The 25,748-nt window shown below is 42.6% G+C and overlaps 1 protein-coding gene across 12 annotated transcripts in view; it reads right to left on the bottom strand.

Annotated features, from left to right (window-relative positions):
* Positions 1-25,748, bottom strand: part of NFIA (nuclear factor I A) — a 350,471-nt gene that overhangs the window by 274,803 nt on the left and 49,920 nt on the right. The window lies entirely within an intron of this gene.

Raw genomic sequence — 25,748 nt, 5'->3', positions numbered from 1 at the left:
AAAATCAGGGGTGCTCCAAATTATGGTAAGAATGTACATACACACGGAAATAAGCAAACTGGACAGTACAAATTCTTTAGAAGTAAAAAAAAAAAGACAAACTCAGACACTTCTGGAAAAAAATATTTTTGCAACAATCAGTTATTTCAAGAACCATTACAAATAACAGAGCGTGTCTATATTCAAATCCTCCCTGAGAAGTGCAGCTCAATAGGGAAATTCAAACTCTTTGCTGGAGCACCTCCCTGTTGCCTCAGAGAAAACAGGAGTTCACCTCTCCCTTCCCCAGGGACCCAGGAACAGCTGACAAATAACTTCACACAAGCCAGCCAGCCTTCAGCTGGGAATCTCTACACAAGTCTACTTTGCCTGCAGGAGATCCGAACCAGTAACACCTGTGAGCTAAACATTGCTTGGCTGGTTCTCTGAGCTGACCTGTACAATGAAAGTAATCTCCTATATTCAGAAGGAGAATATAATATGAGGTTATTTTAGATCTGACCTTTCAGCCACAAAGCACTTAAGATATGAAATAGGTGGATCTGGGGAAATAATTCATAAGTAGCCAGGTGTTAGTTGAATTTTTTCTCTTAGGGGACCTGAGGTTCTTCAGCAATTCCTTCCAAAACGAAGGCTGAATGATGACAAAATTATTTTCCTCAGATAAGGGACAGTGGATCAGAAGCAAAGTCATTTCCTGTCCTATAAGAAGAGAAGTAAAACATTGCGACCAGAAAGAGGGAGGAAAAGGGCTGGGGGCAATGGGCTTGCTGGATCTGCAGGATGACTCTGGAGACCTTCCCATGAATGCATCCCCACAAATGCTGTGTCCAGATTTTTAGTGGACACAGAGCCAAGTGTGACAAAACTTAATATGAAATACTACATTATTGTATATTGTATATTGAATATCGCAAACCAATGCCTGGCGCTGCAGTTATGAGAATAGGAAAACTCACATTGATGAAGTCTCCTACTGACTTTCTCTTGATCACATTGGCCGATATTTCAGTAATGTGTCAGGAGATCAAGCTGAGCAGAAGGACACCTGAAAAAAGCAACTCCCTTCCTTGCTGACAGCAGAACCTCTGCCTTGGACAATCTCTAGCTGTTTGCACACATACTGGGAAGCCCAAGGAGCTTGTATTCCCTTAGCAACCAAAGTTGGCACCTGTGGTATTTGTTTTCAGCGACTGACACCAAGAGTTTGAACTTACATCTGTTTTACTGAATTATGGTAAAACAGTCTTACTAACTGCAAAAAGCAACTCTCATTTGGACAATGCCATACAGATCCTTTGCAGCTTGTGCTGCCTGTAATTTCACTTCACGTCCCACCCAGAAATTACAGGAAACTGCACAGCACAAGGACATGACGTGTCTTGTGCAGGCTGGGTCCTGACAGCTTGACCTATTCCCAGTTTTAAAACTTGCTTATGTAGAAGTTTTCCTGATGTCTTTTATAGTTTGTTCATAAAGGATTGTCCACGTGGTGCCTTATCACAAACTGTGGAATGAGTCCAGGAGATGGCAACAACATGAACTGCTGTGGGGGATAACAAGGACTCTGTTATGACTGGGAACGTTTGCAGTACTATAAATAACTCTATCAATATTGTGATAATGGCACTTTAAAGAGGTCTATTTTACAAGTGTTGAATGTAAGAGAGACCACAGCTGTGCTCATTAATTCTGAAGTATGCTCCTCTCTACGTACAATTTGCAGGTGTAACAATAGGAGTGTTGACTCAGTGCAGGTCTAGCTAGTGTTTGGATTAAAAAAAAGGTCACAGTAGCATGATTAGTTCTTAACGAGCCTTTATTGTGTTTGGCAGAGGGAAGGCAAATGATGATAGTTTAATTGAAAACAATAAAAGTAAAATGGAACTTTGTTACAGAATTTAGCTATACGTAAATAGCTTCTCCCCCCCAAAGAGCAAGTACCGTAATTGACAGCAGTAGATCTTTTGATAATTAATTGCAGTAAATTATCACTTGGCACAAAGAAGGCATAATTCTAATTAATTTGCAACCTTTCCAGCATAACACTGAATTGAAAATGGCACTGCTGTAATTTTTTTGAAGCTAATATAGAACTGGAGTACAAACAACATTGTGATGCTTTCTTGTGTTTCCCTTGTTTGGAGTTGAACCGGGGTGATTCGGCCCTCTCCACACAATTGCTGTACCTCGCAGGGATGACCCAAATGGGCAGGAGTTTCCTGCACAGTCAGGATTAATCTGCCACAGCATGGGATAATATAATTATGTACAGAGATCCAGGCAGAGAATGGGTTCAGCTGGGGTTCGTCTGGGACATCCGGGGCTGCACAGTGTCCCTTTCACTGTCCTTTAAATCTAGGCTTGGTTAAAAATGAAGGTTTGTGGTAATGTGGACAGGCCAGACTGTTTAAACCGAGCTCAGAACTGCAATGTCTGTCAAATCCAACAGTTAACTTACAAATGAATTTTTTTTACCTCTGGGAACACAAATCCCCCTTGGCAACTTCAGGGCCGAGCTATATGGCAAGTCCTCTTGAGGAGGTGTGATGGAAGGAGGTCTGTAGAGGCAGCCAGCTCACAGCACTGGCAGCTTTTAACTTCAAGGACTGCCGAGATGCAATGGCCAACAAATCCGTCTTAAGCAGGATGCTCGGTGAGTGCTTATGGATGAGGTGCTGTTCCTCTCTTATCATAACCAGAGTTCACAGCGATGCTCCCCAGCTAATGATTTGTTAATGGAATTAAGATCTGGGCCCCAATCTGTGACTTTGCAAACAGCCCACAACTCTTCTGTGCCTCAAAACTTCTCGGTGTCCCTGGGAGATAATATTTACCTCCCGCACATCAGTGTTGTGAGAATAAATTAACTTTGGGAGAGTATGTTGAGCTCCTTGGAAAACAGTTACTAAATAAGTGCAAGTATTATCATATATTAAATCAGATCAGCTATTAAAAACAAGAACAAGTCCTCAGATCTGTAGTCTTCGCTACATCAGTTTCTCCCTCCTTTGCTGATTACTGTTAGCCTTGATAATAATGAACTCAAAGACGATATTAACAGCCTAACCTATACTATGATTTAATCTTGATTGCCACAGATCAAGGTTTGATTTAATTGCTCTAGAATTAATTAGGAAGAGAAACAAGTTATAAAAAAGAATTTTCTCTCTAAATAAAGAAACTGTTTACATTCAATTGGAGTTCATGTTAGAACAAATCATTAAGCTATAAAAGATTACATCTGGGCTAGAATTAAAGTCAAGCCGATTCATTAACCCAAATGGTAGCCCAGAGATTACTAACATGGTATTTCTGCTTTGGTGATCAAAGGATCAAGGATACATGACCAGATGACCCTAATTGAAGAAATCTCCACTGAATTTTGTAAATGAACTTGAAAGTACTCAGAAGATAGTTGTGTCAACGTGGAGAATAAATTTATCCTGGTAGCCTTACTTCATACATAAGGAAAAGGAAAGAAAAGATAATGGCACTATGGCAATACTTTATGAAGTACATAAAGCAAGAATATTTTCCTTGAGTTATGGAGGAACCTTTTCCAAATTGTTTATAGATGTCTGTTAGAGATTTTGAAATAAAGGGAATTTACAGTCAAAAACTTAGTTGCTATTGCCCTGTCAATGACCTCATCACACCTGACCTATAGGGAGTATCTTCTGCTGGGCTAGCCCATAAATCAGCCTGCAGGCAAAGCCTTTCCCTCAAAAGCTGAATTAGGTATGATAGTTTTATTGTGTGAGCTACTGTTCACCAGGGACTGAGTAGAATCTGCTGGCTGTATTTCACTCCAGAGTGCAGGACAGATGAACTCCAGCCGTGGTCCCAATGGGGAAGGTCCAAGTCTGTGCCTCACTGAACCCCTGAACATACAGACTCTCAACTCATCATTGGGAAGACTGCAGATGCTTTGTCAAGGTAATGCTTGGAAGTATAAGCTCAGTTTGTTTCAAGTTTTAAGTAAGAATGATTCACTTAAATGCTGGAAAATAATAGCAGTGTGACTTCTTTTGAAAGCCTGGTATAGACATTAGTGAAATCCTGTGTATCCCTCTGTGGACAATCAAGAGTCACTGAGCATAGGAACTTCCTGAAGAGGGAGACTATGATTCTTGTTAGAAAGGGGAGGAATTGGATGTGATAACTAGTGATGGACAAACTTCAAAAGGTTCAGGGCTTGTGCTTGTTTTGGATAACCATCCGAGAGTTTTGATGCATATCCAAAGTTTATCTGGACCTCCTGCGCCTGTAAATATTGAGATGGAAATCTTGCAAGAATAGGCTCTCTCAAGAGGTTTTTTCTCTTTTGGTATTTTGGGCAAGCATTTTCTTGTCACGCTGGAGATACAACAAAAATAGTAATGAAAAGACATAAAACCTGTTCTTTAAGGGTACTTCATCAAGTCTAAATCAAGAATAAATATAAAAGCTTCTCTTAAAATGATTTCCACATTGCCAGACCTTCTTGTGGTTAAGAGGGACAAACTTATAAAGTAAATGGGAAGAAATATGTCCCAGTTCTTTCTGAAGCTTAACTGTGCTACAGACCTTTTGGCTTGGGTATTGCTGTCATTTAATCTACTTTGGTACAATTGCTCTTATGTATAACACACATAACAATGCTGCAGAGATTTCTGGACAAATGAGATGTAGATCAAGGTAGCAGGAATACCGGCACCCTCTGAAATGTTGTTTGTGTACATGGCCATTAAATGAAATAAACCCTAATTTCCAAAGGCCAGACTTTCCATGAAATCTCATGCATGTTTGAGAAAGTTTTTATATGTGTATGCACCCATGTACTTTTCCGTAGTTCTCCATAGGCACAAAGTAGTTTATAGCTGCTGAACGGTTTAAATTGGTTTTGTAGAGGAGTGTTTTTGGTTTACCCATTAAAAATATAGTTATAGCTAAAATATATATAATATATATAAAATGTAGTATAACTAAAATATAGTTATACAGAGTAAAGTTTCCTTGGCTGATAAGAAGAGGGCTCCTGAAGCTGATAGAGGGATCTGGCCTCTCTCTCAGGCTGGAGCAACAGAAAGTGGGCACCCTTCTAAGAGCTCTTTCCAGGACCGGCTGGAGATGAATCAGTAGGTTCAATTAGGTTTGTTTTTGGAAATGTGACCAAACTCCTGAAGCCAGGGATGACCTTCCTATATGTTTGTTTTACTACTGGCAAACAGTTTAAGTCCACACCATTTCTGAAACACCAGCTTAGGCAGGGGAGAGTTTCCTGTGACTGAGTAACCTTGGAGGACACCTAAACCTGAGGCTCAGGCCTGGTGCCAAGGCATGGGGCAGCACCTGCCCCCCTCAGCACTCAGAGCAGACACTGAGCACAGAACCTGCTTTGTAAAAGCATGCAGTGTTTCAGAGAAAGTTCAGTAAAACAGGTCTATTGATTAAACCCACCATTGTTTCAGGTATGGGTGTTATTTGCAGGTTTGGAGAGGAAGAGGTGCCCTCTGCCCTGCCTCTCAGAGAAAGGATAAAACCAGTAATATTTCCACTGTGGCTAGCACAGACCGGTGGGAGAGGCTGTAAGAGAAGGTTCTCCCCCATGGTGGCTGGGGGAGAGGAATTTGGTTCCTCCAGATAGGAGTTGCAGGGGCAGATGCCTCAGATGAGGTGTTGCCACTCCTTTTCCCTAAATACCAGGATGAAATAATGATGGGGAGAGTTGATGGCTGAAAGGCTTAAAAATACTGGTTAATCTTTTGGCCAGTTCACTTATGGAACCATAAGTGTCAAGAGCACTTTAAGTGAGTCACAGCAGTACATGGCAACTAGGATGGAAGCAAGACCTGGGGAGGGACTTCCTTTGAAGACCATGCTGGTCACGACCAAACCGACTTCTTTTCACAACAGAATAAAAAACCCTCATGTCTTTTATGGGGTGAGCTTTGAAGAGCTCTGAGAAGGACCCCAGCAGGTGGGGTTCACTGGTGAGCAGGAGCTGGGAGCTGATCTGTGAGACTTTGTGGTTCCTCAGTGCTGGGAAAGAGGCCAAAGCCCTTTGGAACCCACAGCTAGCAACTCCTAACCTGTAGTCCAGCATTATCCCTACATGGACACGGTATCACTTAACCATTGGTTAGTCATTCTGAATGTTTGTTAAGAAGCTGTAGCCTGCTATTTCCATCTACCTCACAGGCTGAAGTTGTTGCTGCCTGCATGTCTGAGCCAGTGGACCTGGCCATATTCCTCTCCCATGGCAGCCAGTGACCTAATCCAGCTCCAAGTCCATGGGAGTGTCTCTGTTGACTCCAGCAGAATCTGGCCAGGGTTTTGGGGACCTGGCAAAGCACATGGAGAGCAGCACACTGGGCTCTCCCAATGAGCACTGCAGCTCCTGTGTGCTGAGGGAGATGCTGTATGCCCAGGGAGCACAGTTTGGCCCCTTCATAGTAGCAACATCTAAACATGGGATGGGAAGTAAATAAACCCATACGAACCCAGCCAACGCATGCAGCAAAAATTACCATCCTGTTCAGGAAGCAACAAATCAGGTCACACATCGTTGTCAGAACTATTTAAATTGTCATTGGCCATGTCACCCTTTCTTTTTTTAGCTGCCTCAGTAAGCCACGTTTTGGCATCTTTGTACTCAGATGGATATATCTTCAGTAGTGCACATGAAATCTAATGTGTTAGTAACTTGGGGAATAAATTTGCATCCAACACTCCATTATTTTTATCTTGTTTTTCTCTTTAACCAAGTCACAAAAAGTCTACACTTCAATCTCCAAGTATTCCAGAACGGTACAGCAGAATTAGGCAAATTAATTATATATTGACATAACAGCACTAAGAATAGAGATCTCTACAGAGCTTTGCAAAAAGAGGCTTTTCTACAGATGGAAAAACTTAGACACAGAGTTAAAGTTAGTTCTGTAAAAAACTCCCACAAGATGAAAACAAGTAGTTCAAGTGTCTGCTCATGTAATCAGGCTTGGTTCCTTGGTTGTTTTTTTCCCCAGTGTTGGCTTTTGGCTGCCCCAAAGTTGTCAAATAGACCCTGGAAACTGGTGGGGAGGTGAGAAGATAAACCTTGCACAGGGTTTCAGGCATTCAAGGGATAAGACTGGCTGAGGTGCATAAATACCGGATCTAACCTACATACAAATGAGGCCTTTAACGGGATCAAGGTAGCAGCTCATCACTGGGAAGGCTTTGGTTTGCTGCCATCCAAGAATAGGCGCAGAGCAGAAGACCACCCTTGCCCTCACGACCTCCCTGCCCAGAGGCAGGTCAATGAAGAACAGAGATCTACAGAGCCAAACTGACACACAATATTTGTTAATAGAGAGTTTCTAGATTTGCACGAGTGGGTCTATTCCTTATTTCATCTTCCCGAGGCAGCCCCCTTTTCCCTGTACTCTCAGAAAGCAGAAACAGCAAGTGAGGTGAGATGCTCACTGCCATTCTCACATTCTGTGCTAAATTATACTTCCCTATTTTAGGTACTAAACAATTGAAATGAAGTTCGTGTCTCCTTGGTGCTTCTGACCTGTTTGGCGTGTTGGAGTTCCTTTGGCAAAGGGACAGGTAATGTACCCACCAACTAATGAAGGGCACCCAGTGAGAGCTCTTATGTTTTTTAAAAAATAATCCTATTGGTAATCATACAGATAGCAGAGTCAGACTTTAAAATCATCCCATCCCTACAGGGAACAGGTCTGTAGAGATGCTCTCTGTGTGGAGAAGGATGGTTCAGTCCCAGTGCCTTTTCAGTCTGGGGCCTCTTCAAGAGCTGTGGTGGGGTTTTGTGAGGTGGGAGCCCCACCACCACATCTCACACCAGCCACTGACAGCTGCAGAACGCTAGCTGGGTCTTTCAATGCAAGCCAGTGCACAGGTGGGCAGTATTCCTCACATTTTTCTCAAAAAAATCTGAAGTATCTTGGGAGAGGAATCTGCATGATATGCAGGAGGAGAGACAGGGGGCTCCCCTGCCTGCCCTCAAAGTAGTCACCTTCCACACACTTCCGACACTGCCCTGTCATGACAAGGCTGGTTGGGCAGGGTACTATCTCTACCCCTGCCAAAATGTGAAACTGGGCAAAGAACCTTTCCCTTTGCCTTGAGAAACCCAATGGATGGCTGATCTCAGCCAGCTGTCTGGTGACTTCTTTATTTCTCAAGGCATGGTGTTTCCAGGTGTGATTAAGTAATCAACCCATTTCCTGAAGGCAGCTGAAAGTTGGGAGTGTTGGTAATGAGGGAAGTCCAGACTCAGTTTTACAGATGCAGTATTTTACACAATGTTAGTAACACAGTTTGAGGGAAATCTGTAGCTGAGAGAAACAGGAGACTTTTCTGTCTCCAAAGTGAGATGTGTACCAAATATGAAGTCACTGCAGCTGATTTTACAGATTTTCTGAAATATGTGAGTTGTATATTCTCAAATATTCAGCATTTATTGTCAACTTTTTGGAACTTCAGTAAATCTTTTATGAGAATTTTGCTATTCAGCCTCCAAAGCTGCTGGGGGAGATGTGCAGAGTCCTAAAGGACAGATGAATATGAGCTACCCTGGAACTGCAAAAATAATATTTTAAGGTATCTTAATTGGAAATTCTACAAAGAATCAGAGTTTTAAGGAACCTGGAAAATCAACCCATGTATTTTAGCACCTGCAGGAGCTTTTAAAACCCACAACTAAAACCCCTGGCCTTGATTACAGATATCTGATGAGTCAATGTATTCAATCTTTGGTCAAAAGGTCACTTCACTGAATTCCAAAACACACTTTTTTTTTTAATATACATGGAATATTACCATAGCTGTTACTCTGCTCTTCTGAATAGCATCAATTGTAATGCTGTAACAATCTGTGGGGGTGAGGTTTTGCAGCTGGCTGCCTGATTTGAGCTCCTTGGAGCTGCAGGCCTGCAGTAGAGCCAACTCCAGGCTCTGCCGCTGGTGCAGGAAGATCTCCAGACTGAGCCATCAGAGATGGCACAACTCAGTGTGACAGACAGCAATAGGTGTCTGCAGCCAAGATGTAGGTGTCAAAAATATTAATTAGCATAAAAAAGCACCTGTTCTAAACTGATAGCTTGAGTTGGAGATGGTGAGATAATGCCAGGTGATTGCATTGTATCCCAAGGGAGCGATCCTGTGATGGGCAAGATGAATTCCTCCCTGGAAGTGCCCCTCTCTTCCTTGACTGCAAGGCAGCTGAACAGCTGTTTCAGAGGTGACACCTAGATGTTAGGCAGTAAAATGTAACTGAGGTGAATCCACCCTTCATGCCCAGATGTGATGTGCTGTCTTTGTACATGCAATGTACATCTGATGCAAGACCTTAACAGAGTTCTACAAAGGTTAAAGCACAGACCAGTAATTACAAAGATCACAACTCCTAGGATCTGGATGCTACCCCTCTCACAGCCTGGGCATATGAATCTTGGAAAAGTAATTTTGGGTGTGATTTTTCTGGGTGTTTAGGTGTGAAATCGTGTCGGTTCCAAGTGATTCGTCCAGCTTGTTGTCAATCATTTAAGCATCTAAAGGCTGCTAGGATTCTTGCCTTTAAAAGTCTGTCTCCACTTCCCTGTTTTCAAGACGGCGTGGCCCCTACCTGCTGGGCAGGATTGCTGTCCCCAGCGCTTTGAGGTCTTTGGGTGGCTGATACTGCTGGTTAAAAGTGCAGGCTGGTCATGAATTTCAGATTGTCTTGCACGTGGTGGAGTGCAGACAGCACAGCCCCCGGGCCCCGCTGTGCCGAGCACTGCCACAACCAACCTCAGACTGCGGCGACAAAATTCTTAGCGCCAACTGGTCTGTGAGATCAGCTGCTCCCTTCCTCCTGGCTTCTTACTCCTTCTGCTGTGTGACTCAAAGGCCTGACAGGAAGCAGCACCCAGGTAGTACTTACTCTGGTCTCTGTTATACCAGCACCAAAACATTTGCTCTGTTCCTTAAAATGCAGCTTCTGAAGAGAAGAATAGCCAGTTTTCCCTGTGTTGCCGGAATCTGGCTTGAGCACGGCACAGGAGCAGGCGGGGGGGGGGATGCAAGTGGGAGCGTCTGTGCACTGCTGGAGCCTCCCAGTCAGTTTCCCATCTCTCCCAGTAGATGATGCTAAAGCGCGATTGTTTTCAGCAATTTTAAGGAAGTGGAAGATTTTATCAGGGGAAATCCGAGGTGGTAAGAAGGCTTCTGGGGCTCAGTGCTGCAGGGGAACATACTGCAAACATCCTGAAAATTCTGCGGACCAGTTTGCTCTGGTTTTGTTTTATTAACAACTTGAATAGTAACAGGGTTAGAGGTTATGTGGGTTTTCAGGATTTTTAAGCAGGCCTATGTTTACTTGTGTATTTCTGCAGTCCTTACAGCTCAAGCACAGCACCACTTCTCACTGTCTTACCGTGCCATTTCTTGTCTCTCACCATCACAGAGCTCCTCACCTTCATTTCCATACCATATTTCCTGACCTCTGTTCAGGCCAGTCAGACACATTCGAGGTAAGTAATTTGGAATGAGATACTTAACAAGAGTTGAAGCTTTCTGGTTGCTTTTGAAACGTGCAGAAATGTGTATTACTAGAAACAAAGCAGCATTTTGCCTGTAAATGCTGCTAAAGTTCAGATATGTTTAAGCTCTGGACGCTCTCTGGAGCCAGGAGAAGAAATGTTTCTGGAGTGGGAAGTGTAGGCTCAGATATACATTTTTCTGGAATTTAGGAAAATTACTGGGAGTTTGGCCTAGTCTTTACTTCCATTAGAATTTTTCTGAGGACTTCTATGGCAGCCAATATAATTCACTCTGAAATGAAATTTTAAAGTCCAGAGATTCATCTGGAAGTTCTTAATAAAAACAATAAACATACAAACTTACACTCACTTCTTTTAGTTAGAAAAATTGCCTACATTTTTTCAGTTGGATACTTTTTGTACTTCTACAGCTGAAAAGTCTTTTTTACCCCTCTTTTAAGAAAAAAGACAAGTTATGAGTCTCTTTATGAGACTTCTGGGGTCCAGGCCATTAGTCCTGCACTGATGTGCCTTAGGAAACATGCACAAGGTCCTGTCTTCGCAGGCAATTTAGAACAAAGCATATTTTGGGAAAAGGATGTACAGAAATACAAAAGATTTCTCTCGATCCCATGTCTGGCATGTGGGCAGGCTCAGAGGAGAACCTGATTCTCCATCAAGGGCTGGGTCTGCTGGACCATTATTGCTCCATGTTAATACATTCATCAATGATACACCAGGGCTGTTGGATATAACACCACGACCTCCCCCCTTCCTAAATTCCTGTAGGCAAACAGAGCACATGTCAGGGATCCAGCACTGATGTTGCCTTGTCCCTGACTGATGCAGTTCCTTGGGTCAGGAATATATCCTGGGACAGTGAAGAATGCATCAAGATACATGGATAGGTTTGTTTTCTTCAAAGCCCTTGGACTAGAATCAAATTGCCTGGAGGGAACTTTTAAAGAGTCTTTTAGTCTCTTTTAAGAAGAGAGATTCTGCAAATATTACCGGGTTTGCAGGTTTCTTGCACTGACTGCATTGGGTTTTCTTGGATTCTCCAGAGATGATGTCTATTTGGTGCACATGGCAAGCAGCCACTGTAGAGTCTGTTCAATAAATGGAGGTGTATCCCCTACTCTCTGGAGATCATGCTCATCAAACTGGGCTTTCTTCTTCACCCGTCTTGGGAAAAGGTTATCAACAGGAATTGGGTGGATGGATGTTTTACAAAGGTAGTGGACAGGATGAACCCAGTTCTATGTGGGCTTTTATGGTGATGGATGAGGTGGAGACCAAGCCAGGTGGCTGTGGAGCAAGAAAGTTTACTAAAAGCAAACTGCAAGACAGCTGGAAAACAGCCTGATGGGCTCTTGGATCAAATTCTAAACTAAATGAGAGTATTATCCTTTTGGGATAGGGCGACAACAGCAAGTATGCAAGGGCAGAATGGATGGTGGGATTTGTAGAGAAACTCCAGGAGAAAGATCAATAATTACATGAAGTGGCGATGAATGGGAAGTACAGCATGAGAAATCTGACAGAATTGTGCTCTTTCCACCCTAAGTAAGGCAAAGTATGAAATTCAGTATGTAAGAGAAAAATGGGATTTTTCTCTGTTGTCAGTGACCTTCAGTAGCTTTTACAAGTGGCGTTGTTATTTAAAAAAGAATGGCAAGAGCTTACTCCACTTTGCACTTTGTCACTATTTGAGAGACTTGGAAAAGAAGGATAAATATGGCTCATACAGACTTTAAAATAGCTAAATGCAATTGCAGAATGAATTACTTCAGAGTTACATGCAGTTATTAGAGTAAGTGTAAGGTGTTATCCTCTTCAAAATGGCCAAAGAAAATAAAATGGGAACCTCCTAGCAATAGTATTCTGACCTCACCAAATGCCTTTGTCTAATTTAGACTGCATTAGCAATTGTGTTCTTCACAAAATCCATGGTAGGGGAGGGGAGAATTTATAGACAGCATAATGTTCTTAAGGGATTCACACAGTGAAATTATCAAATGCATTTAAAAATACAAAATTAGCACTTTTCATCCATAAATTTCCAAAGTTATATTTCAAAAGGAGGACATTACCTAACTCCATGTGAACTAAATAACTTTAAATCAAATGAGACAATTTATGTTTGGAAGATGTTTACACTTGAAATAAGAGCATCATTTAACTTTTTTTTGCCTTTCTCTCATACTGATTTATCTCCCAGATTTGTAGAGGTCACTCTTATTGATAGAAGTCAGCATTTGTTGTGTTTTGCAATGCAAAAATTCTTTTCATTCCCTAACACTAGAACAATATTTCATTGAATTGCTCTGGTTTATTAGACTAGTTGCACAGATGTCCTCTCTTCCTGAGCCAGATGTACAGAGTGCTGCTTCCAGCTTAGCCCAAACTGGAACATGTTGACAGAATAACATAACTGAGACCAGACATATTGCATTTTACACTAAAGGTCATGCAAAAAGCACAGACTGCATATAACATGGGCTGTTTTACATAAACACACATTTGGTTCAGCTTTGGTATAGGGATTACTGAAAGAATGTTCCGGGAGGACAAGCTATAAAGCAGTTGGAAAGATCTGACTGTTGTTGAATGAATTATCCCAAACTGGTACATCTCTGTCAGAACAAGTGTGAAGGGCTCTCTGCAAAAGGAGGTGAGAGAAAACTCTCTCAGAGGCAGAAGCTACTTGGCAAGTTGAACAGGAGATTTCCCAAGGACTTTTCCAGTGCAGTGGGATTGATTCAGTACTGTCCTTAACTTGCTAATTCATTTCACCAGCAAAAAGGACTCATCAGAGGAGAATAAGAAATCAAATTGCCCAGCAAGGAAGTTGTATGAATGCAGGCAAAGCCAGGGTGTTCCCAGTGGCTGCAGTATCTGTTTGGATGAGAACCTGAGGAAAGCATTAATGGATCCAGATGTTACAGATGTGGAAGGATTGTCCTTCAGAGCAGCCACAACTTGAAATGCATAAATGTCACACTCATATGAGCTGAAGAAGCAGGTAAAAACCTGGAGCCGGGTTAGTTCATAGAACCACAGAATGGTTTGGGTTGGAACAGACCTCAAAGATCATCCAGTTCCAACCCCCCTGCCATAGGCAGGGACACTTCCACTATCCCAGGTTGCTCCAAGCCCCATCCAACCTGGCCTTGGACACTTCCAGGGGTGAAGCAACCACAGCTTCTCTGGACAACCTGTGCCAGGGCCTCCCCACCATCACATGGAAGAATTCCTTCCCAATATCTAATCTAATTATACTCTCTGTCAGTGTGAAGCCGTTTCCTCTTGCCCTGTCACTCCAGGCTCTTGTACATAGTCTCTTTCAAACTTTCCTGTAGATTCCCTTCAGGCACTGGAAGGCTGCAATTAGGTGACCCCAAAGCCTTCTTACCTTCTGTTCTAGGAAAAGGGTACAAAACCAGACCAGGACCAAAATTCCCAATGTTTCTTTGTCAACCAGATTGGTCTCAAGTGGTAGAAATCTTGCATGATACATGCCGTGCTGCACTCAATCCTGGTGACAGGGGGGAGGGAACAAAACTCCTCTGAATTCTAGAATTCACCTGTGACTTGCAGCAGGGTTCTTTTGTCTGTTCAGGGTTTTTTTGCAAGAAACTTAACCTCTCTCATTTTTCTGATGTGAAAACTGCTATAACCATTAACTTCCTAAGGAGTCTGTTCAGTTTAATTAATCAGCATTCATAAAGTCTTTGAATTAAAAGTACAGTACGGACTGTAAGTGCCAAGGATTACTGGTACTACAAACAAATGAACAACAGCAAGTGACTATAAGCACACTGCAAAGGAGGAATGTCATTAAGGAAAGAGGTCCCATTTCAAGCTGCCAAATACAAAGGAGTGAGTCATTTATTTTCAGTATGAAAAACATTTCAATGTTGTTCTTTAAGTGATTCTGCTTATGATCATTACTCCTTAGCTAACTGCTATAAATACTTTGAAGTGGTGACACGGTCTTCCATTCCCACCTAGAAATGCGGAAAAAGGGGAGAGGAAAATAGAAAAATAAAAATATCTGAAGAAGGCATGTCTGCTTTGCCACATGCTAAATTCAGTCATTTTTGTCTGATGCATAGTTTTGCCTTTTTTTTTCCTGAAGACATCTCTGTGTGTGTGAGGGCTGTACTGTCCCATGCTTTGTTGTTACAGTCTGACCAAGATTTATGAGTTGATAACTGTCTAAATTCTGGATCACAAAGCATCATTTTTGTTCTCTCCTGACCTTAGCTGTGACCTCTGGGACTGCAGGCAGAGAGAAATGTGTAACTTGGGTACAGTCAGGCAGGGTAACGCAATCTGCTGGCACTGCTAAAGCACAGTGTCACGTTTCTGTGACACAGTGCATTAAATTGGCCCGCAAAGGAGTAGCAACGGGTACAAGAGGCAGTAGGAATTTCTGTCTTAAACAGTTTCAAGCAATGCCCTGGCTCTCTTGGATACACTCAGTATACCCAGTGACAAATGAGCAGGTTATGAGTTAAATTGTCAGGTTAATTTTGCATACAATATTCTGGCTGGTTTTTGTGGTAGTTGTGGTTTGAAACAACACTGGAAATTCTGCTACCTGAGGTTTTGGAGCAGATGATGTGTGTGGATATGTATACCTGTTTATTTTATTCCTTGCATTGATGAGTGCATTTGCTGTCCATGTTCTGTTTAATGAGGTGCACAGAGCAGGCTGGTCTCTCCCCCCTGTGCTCCTGCCTGGCTGCCAGACCACCCAGCCCTCCTGTACCACAAGGGCTTTTCTCATGCACTGCCTCACCTATACAGCAGCTCTGTCTGGCCCTTGCAATAGAAAATCTTTTAATATACAGCGAGGCTGTCAATTCTTCACTAACATAAAGTTATTGAGACATTTTAACCCTCTGAAGAAGCATCTTTTTCCAAAGAGGGCACTAGAGAGACACTTGTTTAAAACTGGAGTAGCACAGTGGCAAATTGGACTCAGATCTCCAGTAGGAATTGTCTGCATTCCCTTCTCTCATGGAGGCAGTGACAAATGGCAGCCAAACCCTCTGGATGATGCTGCTGAGACGGGATCATTAGGAAAACATGGGTTTGCTAAGCTCCCTAAGTGACAGGGCTGTATAACTCAGAGGGCACAGTGACCAGCAGGCATCACCTGGAGAGCAAAGAAAATCCTTTCTGCTCTTTGAAAGACTAAGCCTATGATCCTTCCTTTGGGAAAGATGTGGCAGCACATGGCAGGGAACTGGGGGCTCACAGAAACAGAGGAGGCAGAAGATAAAATTTCAGACCTATCTTTCTGATCAAGTCTGTTATTTGTTTCACATATGAATTTGCCAATCAGTAAAAAGTGATTTTACTCTCAGAGCACTGAGAGTTCTTAATTTGAATTTAGCTTTGAATATCTGCTGCTGGAAATTTGTTGGGAAAGCCAGTGCACTTTGACTGGGACGTGTGACCTTTTACCTTGATGATTCCAGAGGAAAGTTGGTGCTGGTTATTAGGGATGAATTTTTCACACGTGATAGTGGTTTGGAGAAGAGCAGGAAATAACTTGGGGCTCTAAGGAGATTCTTGCCTCCGCTATTTTCAAAGCTTTGATTCTGGACCTAAGTGGAAGTGACAGAGGAGAAGCCGAAAATTCCATGGCTCCTACAGAGGATGAGCCCCTTGCAGCACAGGCACCTTTCTGGCAGGTATGAGGTGAAGGTGATTCATAAGTTCAGGGTGAGATCCCTGTTCTGTCCCTTCCAACACCTTTAGTGCATTTAGAGAAGAAAAATTCCAGTCTCCAGTTCTGTCACTCACAGATTTCTTTGCAGAACTATGTTTCTTGCAAAATAATTATAACTGCAAATTAGGAATGGGGGTGTTCAGCACCTCCTTAAATCTCCCTCATATGCATCTAAAATAAAATGAGTGTTGCAAAACTATTGTAACCTTCTGGTATAGGTTCAAGTCAGACATGAAACTGAGATGCTTGTTTAGTAGGAGCAAACACTGTATATGCTTGATTTACTGCCCTTTTCTAACCCCAGCAAACCTATTTTCTGCACTAAACAGTCCAGGGTATTTGTAGCAACTTTAAATGTGCAACTCAAATAAAGCACAGCTGATCTTAGTCACACCAGGCCTTTGTAGCACAGCTTTTGGCCCTGTGGGGTGCCATGCCCTCAGCTCCCAGTGGTGATGCTGGTCTAGAGAAAAAAGCATTCACCTGCATGAATTGAGGGACATTTTTCCATTGCTCTCTATGGATCAGTTGGGTTCAGACTAATGTTTCCCAGGGCTTGGTGGGCAAATTGCAAGGGGAAAAGAGCAGAGGCATACAAGCCAAAGTTCATTGAGTTGGGTGAATCATGGTTTTGTTTGCTAGTGGCAGGATTCATCTTTTCTTAAAAATGTTGCTGCTCTGAGGTCCTCTAATTGCAGATGGATATCCAGGAACAGGCAGAGCATAATGTACCACACTAGCCTTACCATCCAGGCTGTAATTTCTTTCTGGAGAAATTACTTTCCAGAATTCAGTGGGCTTTGCTCTTATTCAAAGGTATTTTCTAACAGCCTTTTAAGAGAGTGGTTCTCAAAGCTCTAAAATCTCATTTTGGATGTTTAGCTAAGTTATAAAAAGGGGTTGAAATCAGTGTGACAAATTCCTTCCTAAGAAAGTGAGTGCTTGAGTCATTCTGAGTAATAGCCACATTATGGATGACCCAAATCTATAATCTCTGGGTCAAGAGCAGACCAGAGTCTAGCTGAAATCTTGAGATACCATTTAAACATATATAACAGTTATGATCTTCACTTTTCTAATGACTGGAGTCCTCAGCAAGGAAAGGGAGAAGTACTGAATGGAAAATATTGCTGTCAGAGTATATTTTACTACCTGAAATATTTTATTGACTGCTTCAAGGAAATCAATGCCTTAAGTAAGCATAACTACATTAGGAAAAAAAGAGAGATTGTTATATGCATTCCTGTGTGTTAAGTTCCTGCTGTATGTTTTATGTTACATGCAACTTGTTGAGCTGGTTAGGGTTTAGGAAATGCTTGAGAAAGGAAATGATCTTGACATTTGCAATTTATTTGTAAAACAGATGCAGAAACTGAAGGTTAAAAAACCCGATTTGTCTAAGTATGTGATGGCATAAAAATTGGAATAAAATGTGAAATAAATCATAGGGACATATATGGAAAATAAATGCATTAAAGCCAATTTAAAATTGTAAGTATAATTCAAAAGGAGGAAACAAATGCAAGACTAGGCAGCACAATATATAGCATGGACATGCCTGGACTTTAATTGGAGTCAGGATGACTATGTATGTCTGCACTTCACTGCAGAATTCACCAGGGCAAGGACTTAATCCCAAACCTTTTGCACAGGGTACAAAGGGCTTATGGTCCACATGCTTTAGAAACAACCCAGGTGCCTATTAATGTTCCAAATATATATTTCTATTCTAACTTCATTACCGTGAATTAACACATCAAAGACCTAATTATTTCCAACCATCACATAATCAGAATTTCCTGAGCAGGTCCCAGTAAAATCGATGGCATCCTTAGCCCAGCACTGAGGTATCTCGGTGGAGATGTACATGTTTTAAGGACTTCTGGGTCATCATATGATCAGCAATGTATTTCCTCCCGTGGTTAATCCCTCAGATGCTATGCTATGTTTGCCTTGAGGCTTGTTTCAAGGTCTTGATTAATGCCACCACTCCATGCCTAGTTAAGCTGGCAGAAGCGTGTTCTGCAACCAAAATGGGTTTCCTGTCCCCCCATGCTCTCCAGATGGTGGTTTGTGCTCCCTCCCCCTGTGTCAGCACAGGTGTTTCTCTGACCATGCAGTGAGAGATCAGAAAACTGATCTCAGTGTAAACTGACCTGGTTTAAAAAAGAAATGCCTGGTTTTCTGACAGGCCATTTCCTTGCCTGGGTTCACTGCATGAAGGGGGAGCGACAGCAGGGCTTCTTCTCTGCTCAGCTGCTCTGGAAGTCTGGGGAAGTGCGTGAAAATACTTGTGCAACTGATACTCCAGTGATCAGTTTCACCTGGATCATGGACCTCCTTACAGACCTGCATGAGGAGAACACTCACCCAGCACCAAGCTGCTGAAGAAGCAGCTCCCTCTGCCAATATTGGCCATATAAGCAAGGCCCTGTGGGATTTGCAGCCACTGTTTGGTAGAAATTGCTGGTGCATACACTCTTCCCTCATGGTGAGGGAATTCCTTACAATAGAAATCAACTCAAACTTTGCCACTAAATACATTCTAATTTTAGACCTTTAAAATCTAGGAAGGTTTTCTCACTGGTGAGGTTCTAGGCTGCAGTAGTATACTGTCAGTTACATAGGAACAACTTGATATTTCCACACTAAAATCCAAATCTCGTGGTCTCCTATAGACACTTGCATTTCCCTTAGATTAGGAATAGTCAGTTAATTCCCTAAAGGCTGCATTCAGTCCACTGGGAAAGATCATCAAGTGTGAGAAGAGGATAAATTGCTTGGTGGCCCCAGCTTGTTTACAGATCCCATTTTTCATGAGGACAGTGATCTTCCACTTCACATCACCTGAAGTGGCCACCACAAGACACAGCCGGGTCCCTCTCCCTGACATGACAATGACACATCTCCCCACGTGATGGCATCACGCAGGGAAGTGAAATTGTACACCCAGGTGCCAAGTGCATTGTCTGTCACACGACTGATTACACTGCAGCAAGGCACCTGACCAAACTTCTCTCACTCATTCAAAACAAAAAATATCACGTGGTGCTGGATACGAGCATTTTGGTCAAATGAGAGCTACAGCTTTGGAAACTGTAAGCAACAACTCTGAGTTCTGGCTTCTCTATGTGGTTGTGGTTCCCACACATCCTCATTGTGGTTTATTACCTGAGTTAGGTTTCAGCAAGTTTTATCTATAAGTCCGCTTACCCTCACATGGCTTGGCACAAGGCTTTAGAAAATGGGATAGGTTTTGGGCATCTCCCACATATGGAGTGGTACCAAAGCTATTCAGATGACTGGCATTCCTACTGAAAGGACAGAAGATGAATGCAATTCAAATTTTTGGGTTGGTGATTTGCATTTTAACTGGATGCTATCCCAACTCTAACAGCAAAATCTGTACATTGACCTGAAGTGTGCTTAGTAAGGTTTTAAAAACTAATTTGATTAGTTTGTGAAAAAAAACCCCATGTTGTAGAACACAGCTTTCTACCCAAATATCAGCAAGGCTTTTAAGTGTTTTTAATCTTGATTCCCTGACATCAGGGATCAGTATTTCTTAAACACTATTCAAAGACTGGAGAGGAGAGGCTGGCTGTTTTTGGACTCAGTTGTGCTCCAAAACGCTCTTCTTGTCCCTTTGAGCCCTGTTTTTACACAGGTCCAGAATGACACAAGCTTCTGATGTAGAAGCTGCTCCTACCCTTGCGGCTGAGCCGGGTGCTCCTGGTCCCCGCACAGAGGACATTCCCTGCACTCTTGGTGACAGTGAGCAAGGTGGGAGCAGCGCTGTGTCCTTCGTGAGCCTGCTCACCCTGCACTCGTTCTGCCATACTGAGATGCATCGCTGGTGCCTGGAAATGATGCTGGTGTGGAAGGTGGCAGAGCCAGAATGCAGCTGCTTCTCTTCTCATAAATGAACGTGAGCTGGTTTGATTAAGGGTTCAGCAGAGGCATCTGCATCTGGCCTCCCTAACACAGTATCTGAAATACACTGTCAGGACTTCACCCTCTTCCAACATGTTATACTTAATTAAGCCGCATGCTTTTTTCTTAAAATAATAGAAACTGCATCAGGGAAAGAAGGTAAAGCAACAAGAAAATAGAAATATATCATAAGATGGAACAGGTGTATCTTAACAAGGATTGAAGGAAAACCAAAACTCTTTCAAGTCTTTGAACTTTTACAAAAGAGAGTAAAGGCAAAATGAATCATTGACATTATAATAATTAGCTCAATTTACAAGCTTTTGTGGAAGATTCTTTTCTCAAACAGCTACTTTGGAATTCAAATTCTATTTTTGCTCTTGTGTTTTACCTGCGTTTGAGGTAAAGTGTGAAATTTCCTCTAAATGCCACCCTATAGTAGTTCATCCTTAGGATATTGTTTTAAACATAATTGAATTGCTGGGGTAGATTAAACATTGCAGCATTTTAAGCAGGGGAAATAATTTAATGATGTGGTCTTTAAGACAGTTAATTAGCCTGGCATGTATGAAAGTGTAACAAGAACACCACCTACTGTAAAAGTGAATGTTCTACACTCCGCAGCACTAATTCCTGATAGCTTCACCCTGCATGGAAATCATTAACTCCTTTTTTGTCAAATGTTTTTAGGCAAAATTACTGAGTTTGGAGTTGGGGATCATAGCTCTTGCCTACATTAGCCAGAGGAAAAATCTAATAGGTAAAATAAATCACAATTTGTTTACACATCAGGAGCGATCCTCTCTGAAAAGATTATTCTGGGGTCTGATACAAGTCATTTTCATAATGATGATGGATTTTTTATCTGGAAATAGTAAGGATTTAAATAAAATTTCTGGTGATGTCAGCACAGTTTTTAGAAAATTGCTTGTGGTGACCCTTCTGCGATATTGCTGTGCTGCTGACTTGATTTATCCACCATAGGATGGGCTGGAAGGGATAATGTCCAGCACTCGCTCTGTGGCTTCAGCAGGAGGTGACAGAGGTCACAGTGCAGGGAAGTTCCTGTGGTCTCTCCATAGCTCTCGAGCTCTGTTTTTGAGGACAATCAGCAAGATCTGCATCTCCCATGCAGCCTGAGCCAGTGGGGAGCCAAGTCCCACCAAGCACCTCAGGCTCCAGGAGATCTCCGCTCCCAGAAAACTGCTGGCACTTTGCAGCATTTTCCCACTCATTCACATTTGTCTCAAAGCAAGGCAGGACAGAGGCTTCCCAAAAAAGTCTGCAGGATTGGACTACCCAGAATCTTCAAAAGGCCATTGCCAGCTTTTATCAGGACTCCCACAAAGTGTGGTGAGTCTTCCTCTTTTACACTTTGCCTCTTTATCTTGCTGTAGCAAAGTTGTGATATTTAGTGGCTGTAATAACACTCCAGGTTTGAAATCCCGAATTCTCAGGGATCTTTTGCCCCTCACATGAAAGCCACTTACAACTAGTTATAAAGGACCACAGAGCTTCTGATTTTCCGTATTGCTGGGACAGTTGTGACACAATTCAATGAGATGATAACGCCTTCCACTAAGTGGATCAAAAAAAGAAAGAGAAATCGGATGGGGAGAAACAGTGAGGGAATTCTTCAGGGAACAAAGCATAGTGCTGGCCCTGTTGAAGGCAGTAGAGATGTTGTTCTTATTTCCAATAGCTCCCGATTTTACTCAAAGTCACTTTCTGCTTTTATGTCTGCTGCTGAAAGTGTTGAGCACAGCAGAATTTTCTCTTCCAGTCAGAGAGCAGATTTTGTGTTTTGCAAGCGACGCTGAGCACTGGCAGGGATGGGAGCATTCCTGATTAAACAAACTCCCTAATAGACCAAGTCTTGCGCTGCTAAACTTGCATGCATTATTGCGCAGGAGGCCGAGCATATTTCAGCCACAATGATGGAGTGGGCAGCACTCTGTCAGATCAATTATGTACAAGGCCCATCTTCTCTATGATTCCCTCAATTTTTCCTCCTGACAGTTCACCTTGTGCCCAACCTTCTGTTCTCACAGAGAAAAACCTGCCAACAATAGAAAACCTAAGGCTGTTTTTCCTTGCCACTAAATGGCATAAAGTAACTCTTTCCTGTCAGGTTCCTCATGACTTTTCACACAAATTTATCTTCTCCAGTTTAGGGGATTTATAGCCTTTCTATGTCTCCTTCTTTTTTTTTTTTCTCTCTTTGGTAATGTCATGAAGACAGTGAGTGCACACCAGAGTGGTCCCTGCATATTAATAGCACTGCAGTGGTGGCAGGTCCTCCAGCCAGCTCCAGCCTCAGTGAGGAGTGGCTGTGCTCAGACACTGCCCATGTCCCATCCCAGGGCAGGAGACCTGGTCCATGCTGGGTTATGGCCTATTCCACATCCTGCCTGTGCAAAGGGCACTGAGATCAGGCTTTACCAAATGTTTCTTTTCATGACAGAACACACCATTGGCCATGGAATACGAATCCTAGGAGAGATTGTTCAGTTGCCAGTCAATTATCTGATGCAAGTGGCCTCAACCATGTACCATCAGTTCTGCCCTGAAGTATTTAATTCAAAGAATGAAGCTGAATTAATAAGTGAGGACCAGTATTGGACATACTCATTTGGATTAACTCAAAGCAGATTTCATCAGAGTGAGGGGCTGAGTAAAAATTAACTGAGTGGTGTGAGCTGGGGCAGCCTCAGAAAAAGGGAACTGAACTGAAGCTGGTGCCTCATCTTTCTCCATCCTGTAAATCAAGCTATGCAGCTGGGTCAGCAAAATAAGCTTGGTGGTGTCGAGGCTGAAGAATACCAGGAAAAGACAGCAAAGAGAGAAGTTGTTGAACAGCTTAGGCAAACTTTCTTTTATTCATTCTGTGCAGAAGGAGGAAATATTGGAGCACATGTTGAATTCCCGTGAACTCACTTGCGTGCGAGCAAAACCAACACAAAGCTCAATTAAGCAATCAAGTCCATTGTTACAGAGTTAGATTCTGCATCTATCAGAAGTAGTACCAAACTGAAACAAAGCTCAGACAGATGTGTGTATACAAACACAAACCAGAAGCGATGGCTATCAGGGACCTCCTGGAGCTCCTACAACACACTGGTGGTGGAAGTTTGGGACCCTTTCTCTGCGTTTGGTGGAACTGTTGGAGCCATCCCTGCAGATGAAACTTCAAATGAAGAGTTTTGGCTTAGCTAAGCTGTTCCAAACAGCGAGTGTTTGTGATGTGTGCAAGGGCAGAGAGCCCCACACCACCCGCACAGGAGAGGAGCTGTCTTGGAGTTGGTGCAAAGCACATTAAATGCAGCCAGAGCAGTCCGGAGCCCCGGGGAGCTGAGGCTGCAGACATCGCTCCAGCTGAGGATACGAACGCATTTTTTTGGTTCAGATTTTTATCTTCCACAGATGCCTTATCTTCCCAACAAACTAGCTTCCCTTCCTTACTTCCCTCTCCTCTGATCAAAAAACTGTCTTTTGATAGGGCAGAAATTAAGCTGTTTTCTACCTTTATCACTTAAACCTGGGGAGAATTCAAGGTCCTGATAATGCAGCTTTTCCACAGTCCTTTTACTTCTCACCATTTTCCATTTTACTTTGATTGGAAGTGTTCTGCTCTCACTTTCCAATCTCACTTGTCTCTCCCTCTGTAATGAGAATCCAGGTAGCAGATATATTATGTGATATACTGTGCCAAGCAGTCACAACACTGTGGGATCACCATGTTATGGAATAAAGACTACACATGGCAAGTGCAAGATTTATCCATGGAAAGTCATTACATTCTTTGATTGAGAAATAATACTCTCCAAGACAAATTTAACATTTTTGGTCTCTGATACCCAAATTGATTTAGAAAAGGAGGTGATGCATAATAAAAAATTAAGTTTCAATAACTGAGAAATACACAGTAAAATGTTTTCAAGTGTATGTAACTGCTGTTATATGGTATGAAATGTTCTTTTTATAGCTACTTGATCCTCCTATCAATGACTAGAGCAGAATCTTTTTTAAAAAGTATCCTGGAATGAGCAAGGTTACATCTTTAAAGATACCTCATGTATCTTTAGCAACAAAGAACAATGAGTCTTTTCTCAGTGGAAAAGGTCAGCCCTTTATATGGTCTCTGATATTTAAAGTTTTAATTAGAGATCAACTATATAATGATGGTGCCTGATGGTGCACTGCTCTGTGTTGTAAGGCTGACTGCAGACAGCCTGAGTCCTTAAATGCTTTTACTTCCTATTTGGGCATATTTCCAGTAAATTCCTAGAATTACAGACCACTAGGTGAAGTTACAACCTCTAACCATGATTCCAGTGAAGAGCAGTGAAAAAAACAATCAGCTGGAATCTGGTGCTGAAACAGAACCAAGTTTACCTGAAAATTATGAGGCAGTGACTTGAGAAGATTTAACCCTGCTGGAGAACTCTGTAAGTCCAGTTCCTACCACTCCTGCCTTTCTGCCGGGTGCACTTTGGAAAGAAGGGGCCCAATAACCTACATTACAAGCGAATATTTCAATCTGACAGCTCACTCATTCTGACAGCAGTGCTGTGACAACACGTCTGGGTCAGATTCAACACGATTATGTAAGCCACCAACCAAACCTTTTTTTGAATACATTAAAGGCTGCTTAAGTACAAAACCCACCCATGCAAATCTTAAAATGCAGGGAAATATTTGGCTAAGGAGAGCTTTGGACACCCCTTTGTGCCCACACATTATAGCAAGCAATCACACCGAGAAACAGCCTCCACAAGAAACTCTTTGCATTTCCAGCATCCAACAAATCTAACACATGCCCAAATTCCTCTGCAAAAGGAACAAACCTTAACTCTGACCTCAGCTGGAAGCTGGCACCGCCAGCTTTGGAAGGGGAAGCTCTGACTGCTGGCACCTCTTGGGTGGAAGTAGACAGAGGAGGAAAATCAGCTCAAGAAAAAGTCTGCCTGGACAATGTGGGCTTATTTCCAGTCTACAGCATAATGTACAACATTTCTTAAATCACTCATTTGTATCCAGGACAGGAAATGCCATCTTTGGTTTCTGGGAAAGGGATGAAGGTAGGACTTGGTAGGACTCAAGGTGAGAGACCCCTGTCCCTTCTGGCAGGGGTCTGGTAGGTTTTGGCCAGAGCTACCAGACAGATGGTTGGTGTGACTGGAAGCTCAGCCATTTCTTTTGAGTTGAAATCCTTTCTCAGTGCTTCTGGAGCCTTTCAGCTGCATTTTATTTCTGACCTGACCATTCTGAGTTTGATTTAAAGAGGGCACTCATAAGCAGAGAGAAAGATGTTCACAAAGGGCTTTGGAGCGCTTGGACTTGTTTAATATTAGCACCTCAGAGGCTTCCTGTGCAGGCAGTGTTTCACTCCTGAAACAACTTTTCGTGACGCTGGTCCATCATCTTGTGCTACAGCCATTTATCCAACCCAGCCATCAACCTGTCTGAGCAGAACTGGGGACACAGGGGAACTGAGAGGGAAACCGTGGTTGGAGGAGCCACATTCAGAGCTGCAGTTACGGCACAGGAACTGGATG

Source organism: Corvus moneduloides, chromosome 9, assembly GCF_009650955.1.
Source record: "Corvus moneduloides isolate bCorMon1 chromosome 9, bCorMon1.pri, whole genome shotgun sequence".
NCBI classification, from domain to species: domain Eukaryota; kingdom Metazoa; phylum Chordata; class Aves; order Passeriformes; family Corvidae; genus Corvus; species Corvus moneduloides.
The sequence above is the reverse complement of the archived record's forward strand: the minus strand, read 5'-3'. Positions and strand labels throughout refer to the sequence as shown.